Here is a 9090-nt window from a genome sequence, read left to right as displayed (position 1 = left end):
ATGAATTTAAGCTAAATTTTGTTTTATTTGAGAAAGTGGGCGTTAGTCGAATGAGGAGAATGTATTCAATCAAATTGGATCGAACTTAAACCCCTTGCTATATGAGCATATTACAATGCAGGCAAAAGCTAGAATACAAAGGCTGCAATAGCGAGGAAAAATGGAATCTATTTGCATCAAATCTGTTTCGAGAATCTCATTTTAGATACAACGCATCAAACTTGGCATATCAAATGATCCGAACATTTTTTGGGTTAAACCATCCCAAGGCAATATTTGTTCGAGAGTTAATTAATTGGTTGTAAATGGAAACGCACGCAACTGAAATATTTCCATTCAAAATCGGCGAAACAATTGAGAAAGAGAAAATTAAACCTGACAAAAAAGGGAGCCAGGGTCTTACTTAAAGGGAAGAAAAGAGTATTTTCTTTGTATAGATATTTTGGCCACATTTTGCTTCTGAATAAACAACAGCCACTGAATGAGACTAAATGTTTGAATGCAACGCAACTTTTCCAATTTATTATTTAGCTAATCGAGACGAGTCCGAGCAAGTTCCTAGAGTTTTTGCAGAGCGGCAAAACGGCATTCGTTTCGTAGCTGAGTCGTGATTTAGAGAACTTCTGATGACAACAAATCTCCGGAATTAAACTTTTCCTTTGGTAACAATTTTTAAAACAATGGCTTATTTATCTTCGACTTGTGTTTTGCCTTTCCTAAAGCTACTTAAAATTTTCCAGGCGACTTCTTTAATGTGGTACACTTTGAATAATGTAACACGTTGTTTACCATATTTATGAAATAGAAATTCGATGAAAGTTGGTTAGATTCCTCGGAAAATTAATCTTGACAATTTCTTCGTGCGTAAGCTGGCTGATCTATCTCAATATCGAAACAAAACGATTCTATTAGTGTCGCCATGCCTATTTCCTTACACATATTCGAATATACTGAATATGACATTCTCTATAACGGGTAAATAAACAACACACGTTTCAACATATTTCTGTGCACGCTTCATCGGATTCGGGACCGGAAAATCTAAGCACTTTATATGTAAAATAATATTTTGTACATTCCGGTTATCTGGGACTTTACCTATGCAAAGAAATGCATTTTTCGGTGATAAGGGCGCTTGTGGTTTATGGGTAAAAAAAACTCTTGTTCGACGAAAAGAAACCAGACTCTAACTAAGCGGTTGCTTATTTAAAAAATTAACCGAGTCTCGAACCAAAAAAGCTAATTAGCGGCATTTCCAGGCCAGTCTTAATTTTATTTTAAATTCTCGAATTAAATCACACCGAAGCCCAAATGAAAAGTCGCATCAGGCAAGCCCCGAGAGCAAAATACAAAGAACGGGGCTTAAACGTTTTAAATGTAGAGCTCAACCCTTTTCTCTAAATGGCAACAAGTTATTTCAAATGCATGTCAAGTTTGTGTTAATTTTCAAACTCGATAAACTGCGCGCCCGACAATTTTACGAGTTGGGTCGTGTTTTTAAAAGGCTTTGAATATCCCTTGGATAAAATTGCTCATCAGGCAACCACTGCAAAATTTTGATATTATTTTGCCTGTAAAATTTCAAGAGGAAAGGACTTAGAGTCTAAAAAATAAAAACGCTTGGAACGCGAATTTAATTAACACAGACAAGTCGGCGAGAGCCCATAATCCTTCAAAGTCACCTATCTATATACCGCCATATTTTAAAAAACTTTGGATAGCCTTTTAGATCAGCTTCTGGATGGCTAATTTTATCCCGAGTAAAACTGTACAACCCCAGTAAGACTATAGATTAAAATAGTTTTGACATTGGGTTTAGTCTGCAAACCATATTGTTCAAGATTAATGACATCTTAGAATGATTTCGGGGATTTTCCTAGCCAAGATGAACGGGCGACCTATTAAGTCAGAAGCCAAACTTTAGGAAATAGATTTCCTTTATTAAAGCCGTAGAGAGTACGACCGGATTTATTTATTATTAATACCCAGAGTTTCTACTGTCTTTTTTTCTACTTTTCAATCGAAACATTGGCTCCTTAGTATTCGCAGTAGTTACTAAGCTTTAATCAATCTTGAGCAAACTATTCTTCTTACAAAATAAAACGAAGAATAAACAAACAAATTCCCCGCAAATGGATTTTTCCTACCGACTTTGATAGTTTAGAACCGTGAATTCCATACATAACAGACCAGAATTTCAACTTAGGAACATTTTAAATTACTTTACTCTTCATCATTTACTATTCCAATACTTTTAAACTTTACGCTTGATAATTTCTGTTTGCCTACGTATTTTAAAAATACTTATATTAAATTCCCCAGAATCATCTTTGAGGTTTTCACGTCGTGTATTTTTGCGTTCATTCTTCATAATTTGATTACCTTGGGAAGTATCGAGTTTTGTGGCTTCAAGAAAAATGTATCGTCCTCAGATTCCATATGAAATACCTGAGAAATGTTAAATACATTATATTTACGCATTCCAGAAATTTACATTATACAGGGTGTCAAAAAATCTGTTCTGTCTGTCTGTCAAAAAAGTTTCTGAATCCACCGCTAAGGGGCTATATCACTAAAATGGAAAATACCCGAACAATCTGAAAAGTTATATAGCAAGAATACAATAAAATTCTGGATCTTCAACTTTTTTGCTATCTCTTTATATAAAGTGGCAAAGAAATGAAATATCTCAAAAACAGTTGTTCGTTGGCTACTTTAAAGCGCAATTTAAATTAATTTAACTTAAATTATACTTATTTTAGTAGTACTCAACATAACATATTTTAAAGAAGAATTAAGTTCTAAGTCAAAAAAAAAAAGAGTGGCTTATTGGCCAACATTTTTAAGATTGTGGGTTTGATTTCAAAAGCCCCACATATTTTAAAGAAAAATTTAGTTGTATAAAGTCAGACTGGTATACAATTAATTCAAATAAGTTTTCTTGATAAAAATTTGAATTTGAATGTAAAGATTATTTTTTTATTCAGAAAAGAAAATCTTAATGTTCAAAAAATCTTAATGAAGACTTAGTACTAATATTGCCTATTCTGATAATAAGGTATTTTCAACGTTCGATTTGCTTTTTCTAAATTTTTTTACTTTTCTGTTAAGTCAAAGTCACAAGACACATGCAAACAATACCGTTATTTTAACTGTTTGGAGTGTCACGTGACACGTTTTGCCAAATTTCCGTTTTTAAACCTTTTCATGCACTCTTTCATTCAATCGTTAATAACTATCTTATTTGACACATAATCTATGGACTTTTATATGTCGATCGATAGCCAATGAAATGGACTTTCCAACGATATAACTACTTTGCTTGACCGGTTAAATCGTTTTGTTGCTAAAGGGCGTCAAAGTTGACCAATATTTTATGTTCAATTTTCATGCACTGCAGTTTGGTTTGAAATTTTACCTTCCTTACTTGACTGACATGGTAAGGACTTTAATATGTCGATGGATAGCCTATAAAATGAGATTTTTAAAAAATATGACCTCTTAATTGTTTTGACGGTTTCCCTGCTAGAGGGAGTCAAAGTTGACCAATTTTTTTTTTCACTTTTTTGATGCAGTATTTTACTCATCAATAAATAACTCGCTATAATTTGGTACACTCTGTGTAGTCTTTTATACATCAGTGGGTAGTTAATGGAATGGGCCTTCCAATGATATGGCAACACTGGTTGGTTAATATTCTCCTTTTTTAGTGCAGTGTTTCATTCAATCGTAAATAACTCGTTAATTTGGTCCACACTATATAAACTATTGTACGTCAATAAATAGCCAATGAAATGGGCTTTCTAAAGATATGACAAATCTGATTGGGAGGTTAAACCGTTTGGCCGCTAGAGGGCGTATAACCTCAAACTTAACCAATATTTTTCTCAACCTTGAGAATCCAAGCAACTGAAAACAGTTTTCAAACTTCTGGTGACATTTTAAAGGACCAGAATCCACTAATGCCATTTTGGTGTCTCTGACCTGGAAAAACCGTTAGCGAACCTTTTGTAATACTTTCAATACTCAGAAGACAGTTTGAAAGACATTATTGCCATTGACCTTTTGGTGTTTCTGAGCTGCAAAAAACTGTTTGAAAGCTTCTAGTGACTTTTTTCAAGGATCAGAAAAGAGTCTTGGAGCCACTAATAGCATTTTGGTGTTTCTCAGCTGAAAAAAAAAATTGAAAACGAATCAAGTCCTAAAATCACCCAAAATGTTGTGACAATTGTCACGTGATTGTAGAACTGCGTTTAGCTAGACGGTCACGTGACAATTGTCAAAATAACTGTCATACATCTCAAAAACACGTTTTATATCAAATACTGCAAGAAAACTTTTCTAAACCTTGGTTTTAGCAACTTTAGAGCATTGTTTGACAGTTTTGACATTCGTGGCAGTTGTCACGTGATTGTAAAACAGTACTTACACAGTCAAGTGAAAATTGTCAAAATAACTGTCATACATCTCAAAACACGTTTTATATCAAATACTACAAGAAAACGTTTCTAAACCCTGACTTTTGCAACTTTACAGCATAGTTTGACTGTGCTGACGTTAGTGACATTTGTCACGTGATTCTAAAACAGTATTTTTAGGTAGACGGTCACGTGACAATTGTAAAAATAACTGTCATAAATCTATTTGGAGATACCCCGTAAAACCATCGAATTTGAGACACTCTGTACAGGATGATTGTTTATATATATATATATATATATACAATCTTTATTCTACAAAAGAAAAGGCTATCGGCCCTAGTGGCCTTTCTGCCCAGATTGTTTATATTTTACTCAATAGCTAACTCCGTTAATTTTGATCTGACAGCATAGTTTAAATTAGCAAAGTTGCAGTAATTTTTTCAGAATTGCCAGAATCTGATGTCAAAATTGACATATGCCAATCGGTTGTCAAGATTTTTTTTTATATTTTGTAGTTGTCAAACGTAACAGTGTTGTTGCCATAAATACTATAACAATTGAATTATTTGACTAATATTGGAATTTATGGTCCAAATGTGTCCAAGTTTAAAATTGCATTATCAAAGTCACGTGGTGTGTCTTTTACGATTTAAGTTTTTACAACTTTCTAAATTTAATTTTCCACATTTTCAACGTTTAAACTACATTTTAATAGTCACGTGACTGTGTTTTTGATATATGTCATCTAGCCTTTATAGTATTGACAGTTTCAAACTGGTTGATTGCAATGCTAAACATATTTTAAAGCAGACTGAAGTTCTATTCTAAGGAAATGATGAACAGGAATTCTAAAAGAAGACTAACTAATTGATTTCAAATAGCAAACATATTTTAGAAGAAAGAAATAAGAGATAAGAAGAATTAAATTCCATACATACCTGTAATGTAACAATAAAATTGCTCTGAAACAATGCATATATCACCAGTCTAAATAAACGAAATTACAGGCTAATACATCGACATCCATCAAAAAACATCAAAAACAGAAGTCCAAGTGGGGAGATTTTACATTTTTATCCCTTTTCTCGAACTGTTGCAGTATTATTGTGATTGATTGATATACTTCCTAAACTGACGGAATTACATTGGTGAATTTCCAACAGATATAGTACATTTTACACACTTCCGATTGATGTACGCAATTTGTCATGAAATTAACGGGTGCTCTATAACAGTTAGCCAAATCAAATCCAAATTTTACTTGGGGGAGGTTAAAATAAATGTCTGTGTCAGTTTAAAAGCCCCAGATTTTCCAAAAGGAAAAACCGTTATTTAGGTAATCTTTCTTTCTGTAAAAGTGTGTAACGACTCTATATTGCTTTATGAAATCCCTTGATACCGCAAATTATAATCAACATTACACACTAATAAACTACAGAATATTCTCCTCTAAGGACGTAATATGTGGGATTGACTTATTTATCGTGACAACACGATGACGTCTAAACCAGATCTACATTTGCTATTAAGGAAATAACAGCGGATAAATTAGGAGGCAAGGTGGTTGTCTACCCAACCCTTCTTTAGGGTGCTGGATAGGAATAGGAATAACCCTTATTTGTATACAAATAATGGAGGTTTACAATTCTCGTAATTATATAAACGCCTACTTTACTGTTACAAAAAAAGTAGCTTAACTAAATTTCGTATATCCCTGAAAAGGCGTGAAAAAAATTTATTAACCCCCCATAAAAATGCCGAGACTCCGCCTATTAAATTGTGCTTTAGCTTGTAGCTTTAGGATAGAGCGCGCAGTTCTGCAAAATAAAATACTGGACTATAATTTTCCTCTGCCCGTTACGTTTGTATGTACCGCACGATTTTAAGAAAAGGCTGGTTAAGGGAAAATCATAACATTTCCCATACTATTTTAGCTCCATCGAGTTTGACTACTTTTCAAGTCATGTTACGTACACATTTTTCACAACAGTAATTGAAAATGCTTAGAACTAGAAATTTTACATTAGAAATCTATTACATAAGCATAACTTTGTTTTAAGTGTAAGGAAAATAGTTTTTAATATCCCAGCTGCGCGGAAAATGCATCTGCCTTTACGGCAATATAATATAAAAAAAATCGATATTAAAGAAGAAATGGTAATTAAATTTTGATTTTGATCCACGTCAGTAATGAAAGAAGATTTCTTTGCTGACATCAATGAGCTCAATAAAATTTACAAAAAAAAATAGTGATTAAAAGCTAGGTCAAAGTTGGGATTAAAACGAAACCAGATTTTAATACTGAAATTCAAACCCGAACTGAAAAACAACTAATAAAACGAGATATTTTAATATAGCGACTCTATACAAATTTGCGTTTTCAAGGCAGTAAATCGGCACGATCGGGTTCTTTCAAAATGGAAAAAATAGAAAAAGGATGCTAGTTGCAGGCGCAGTTTAAATGTTCGTCCAATCAATGATAGCTGTAGTAGGTAACTTAAATATTTTGAGAGATCTTTTAGAAAATTGGCGTCATATTTTTCTTACAGATTGCACTGCCTGAAATCACATTTACATAGGCGGACTACAGGCTTAGACAAATCCTATTTTTTTAAAAGCTTATACTTAGGTCCGGAACTGAGATAAGAGAAACTAAAACCTCCAGACAAAATGAACGCATTGTGGATTTTCTCTATCGAGTTTGTAGCTGTACTATGAGTTTTGTCACCGAACCAAATTAAAAAGTTAGTTCATCGACAATGGAAAAAATCCATTAACGGTTCGAGTTGAAAAACAAAACCGGGCCTATTATAAGGGCCATATAATCTTATCAGCGTTAGGCTTTTGCGATTTATTCAATGTCACAAAAGGAGCTAGAAAAGAAAGTGCGTCTTTTTGCAAACAATGGGGACAAAAACAACACATGACAAGGCAGCTTTGCGGGATAGAATAAACACAATAGGTCATGGAATTTTCTTTTCTTTTAGGGAACCCACCGAGGTCAAACTTTTCCTGTAAATTGATTGAGTTGGATATTTATTAGGTGGTAAAATGATCGCAATTTACAACGACGACAGCACTCTTTACTGAAAAGACCACTTCAATATTTTCTCCTGGTCGTTTTTTCTCAAAACCCCCAACAGGATACACATATTTGCACATTTAGATGCTCTTCCCATTTCTGATACTCGCCATTTGAAAATCCTTTATATTACGCTTTCATAGAATCTTGAACGTGACGCCCTTATATGAAGACGTCGAGGATACATATCTAATAATAAATGAAGCGGTTAGTTTGTCAGAATTTCCTTCTCCCTTTAACGTGTCCATTTTCGGACATTAAACTTATCTTTCGGGCTGTATCTCTTCTAAGCATCATAAATGAACAAAAGCATCTTGACTGTCATTTTAAAATAATTTTCCTTGCATAAAACTCTATTATAATCTTTTCAAAACTAAGTTCTTACCATCATCATTTCCACAAAGTATAAATTCGGCCAAGATTGCAGAAGGCGCCCTAACGTTTTCCTCTCAAATGAAAAATTGCATCGTTTTAAACCAGAGTGAATATTTTGACCGTAAAAAGTTTCAGTTTTGAACTTGTTTGTTTATATACTTAATCTCTAAAGTTCCTATTGTAAAGTCTTTTAACATTTCCACGTTCTTTAACTTTGACTTTAACCACTCTAATGTCAGTGCTCGATTTAACTTACTCACCACAGGGTGCTAAATTTTATACTTAAAACATTCTGAAATCCATTTTTAATCTTAAAAAAAATCACGTGACCATAAGGATCCGTTTTGACGTTAAAAAAAAAGAGCCACGTGACCTTTAAAATTAAATTTAATGATTGAAAATAGTCACGCTACTATTTTTACCTTAAAAGGAGTTACGTAACTTTAAAAATATCAGCTTAAACGTCAAAAACGTGACATTAAGGATGACATTTTACCCAAAGAATAGCTATTTAACAAGAAGGGACAGCCGGCATAATTCCTTTAATGTTGGGGTGAAGTTTTTGGCTGACTTCGGTTTGCCTTTGGTAGGAAACATGTTGCCGGTTGTCTCTTATCTTATTTCATTTGTGTTTTAAGTTCGCCTCTTAATCATTGGAAGATATCAATCTTTATTAACTTTAAACTGATGTTTAAAAACTATTATTTGATGTGGTCTGAGATATGGCAACGTTCTTCAACAACCTGAATGACCAACCAATGAAACTCCTGATATTCAACGAAGAGTCCATCTCTCTCTAATTCGCTTTCTCTTTTCAACTGTCTTCTTGTTAAACAGCTATTATTTGTTTTAACCAATAGTCACGTGATTCAGTGTATCAATTTAAAACTAAAAAACGGTCATGATACCTTCAGGATTCTGTAAATAAGGAAATTTTATTCTCTACAAAATTGTACTAAGGTGTTTTTGGCCTTAAAAATTTCTCTAAGGAGTCACAAGGCAAAAAGAGTGTACTAAACTGTTTTTTTAACTAACTCGATATTTTATTAATATGACTTCATTAATGTACTCCAACCCCCCTAAATCTGGCCCTGTCAATATTCTTAAAAATTCTCACACTAATTGACATTTTAAATTAATTTCCCTTATTATTAAACTTTTCACATCCAAAATTATTTCAAATATTTTTCTTTCTCTTAAATTTAAAAAAAT

This window comes from Ips typographus, linkage group LG16, assembly GCF_016097725.1.
Source record: "Ips typographus isolate SLU linkage group LG16, UJ_Ityp_2.0, whole genome shotgun sequence".
NCBI lineage: Eukaryota > Metazoa > Arthropoda > Insecta > Coleoptera > Curculionidae > Ips > Ips typographus.
This window is presented reverse-complemented; position numbering follows the sequence as displayed.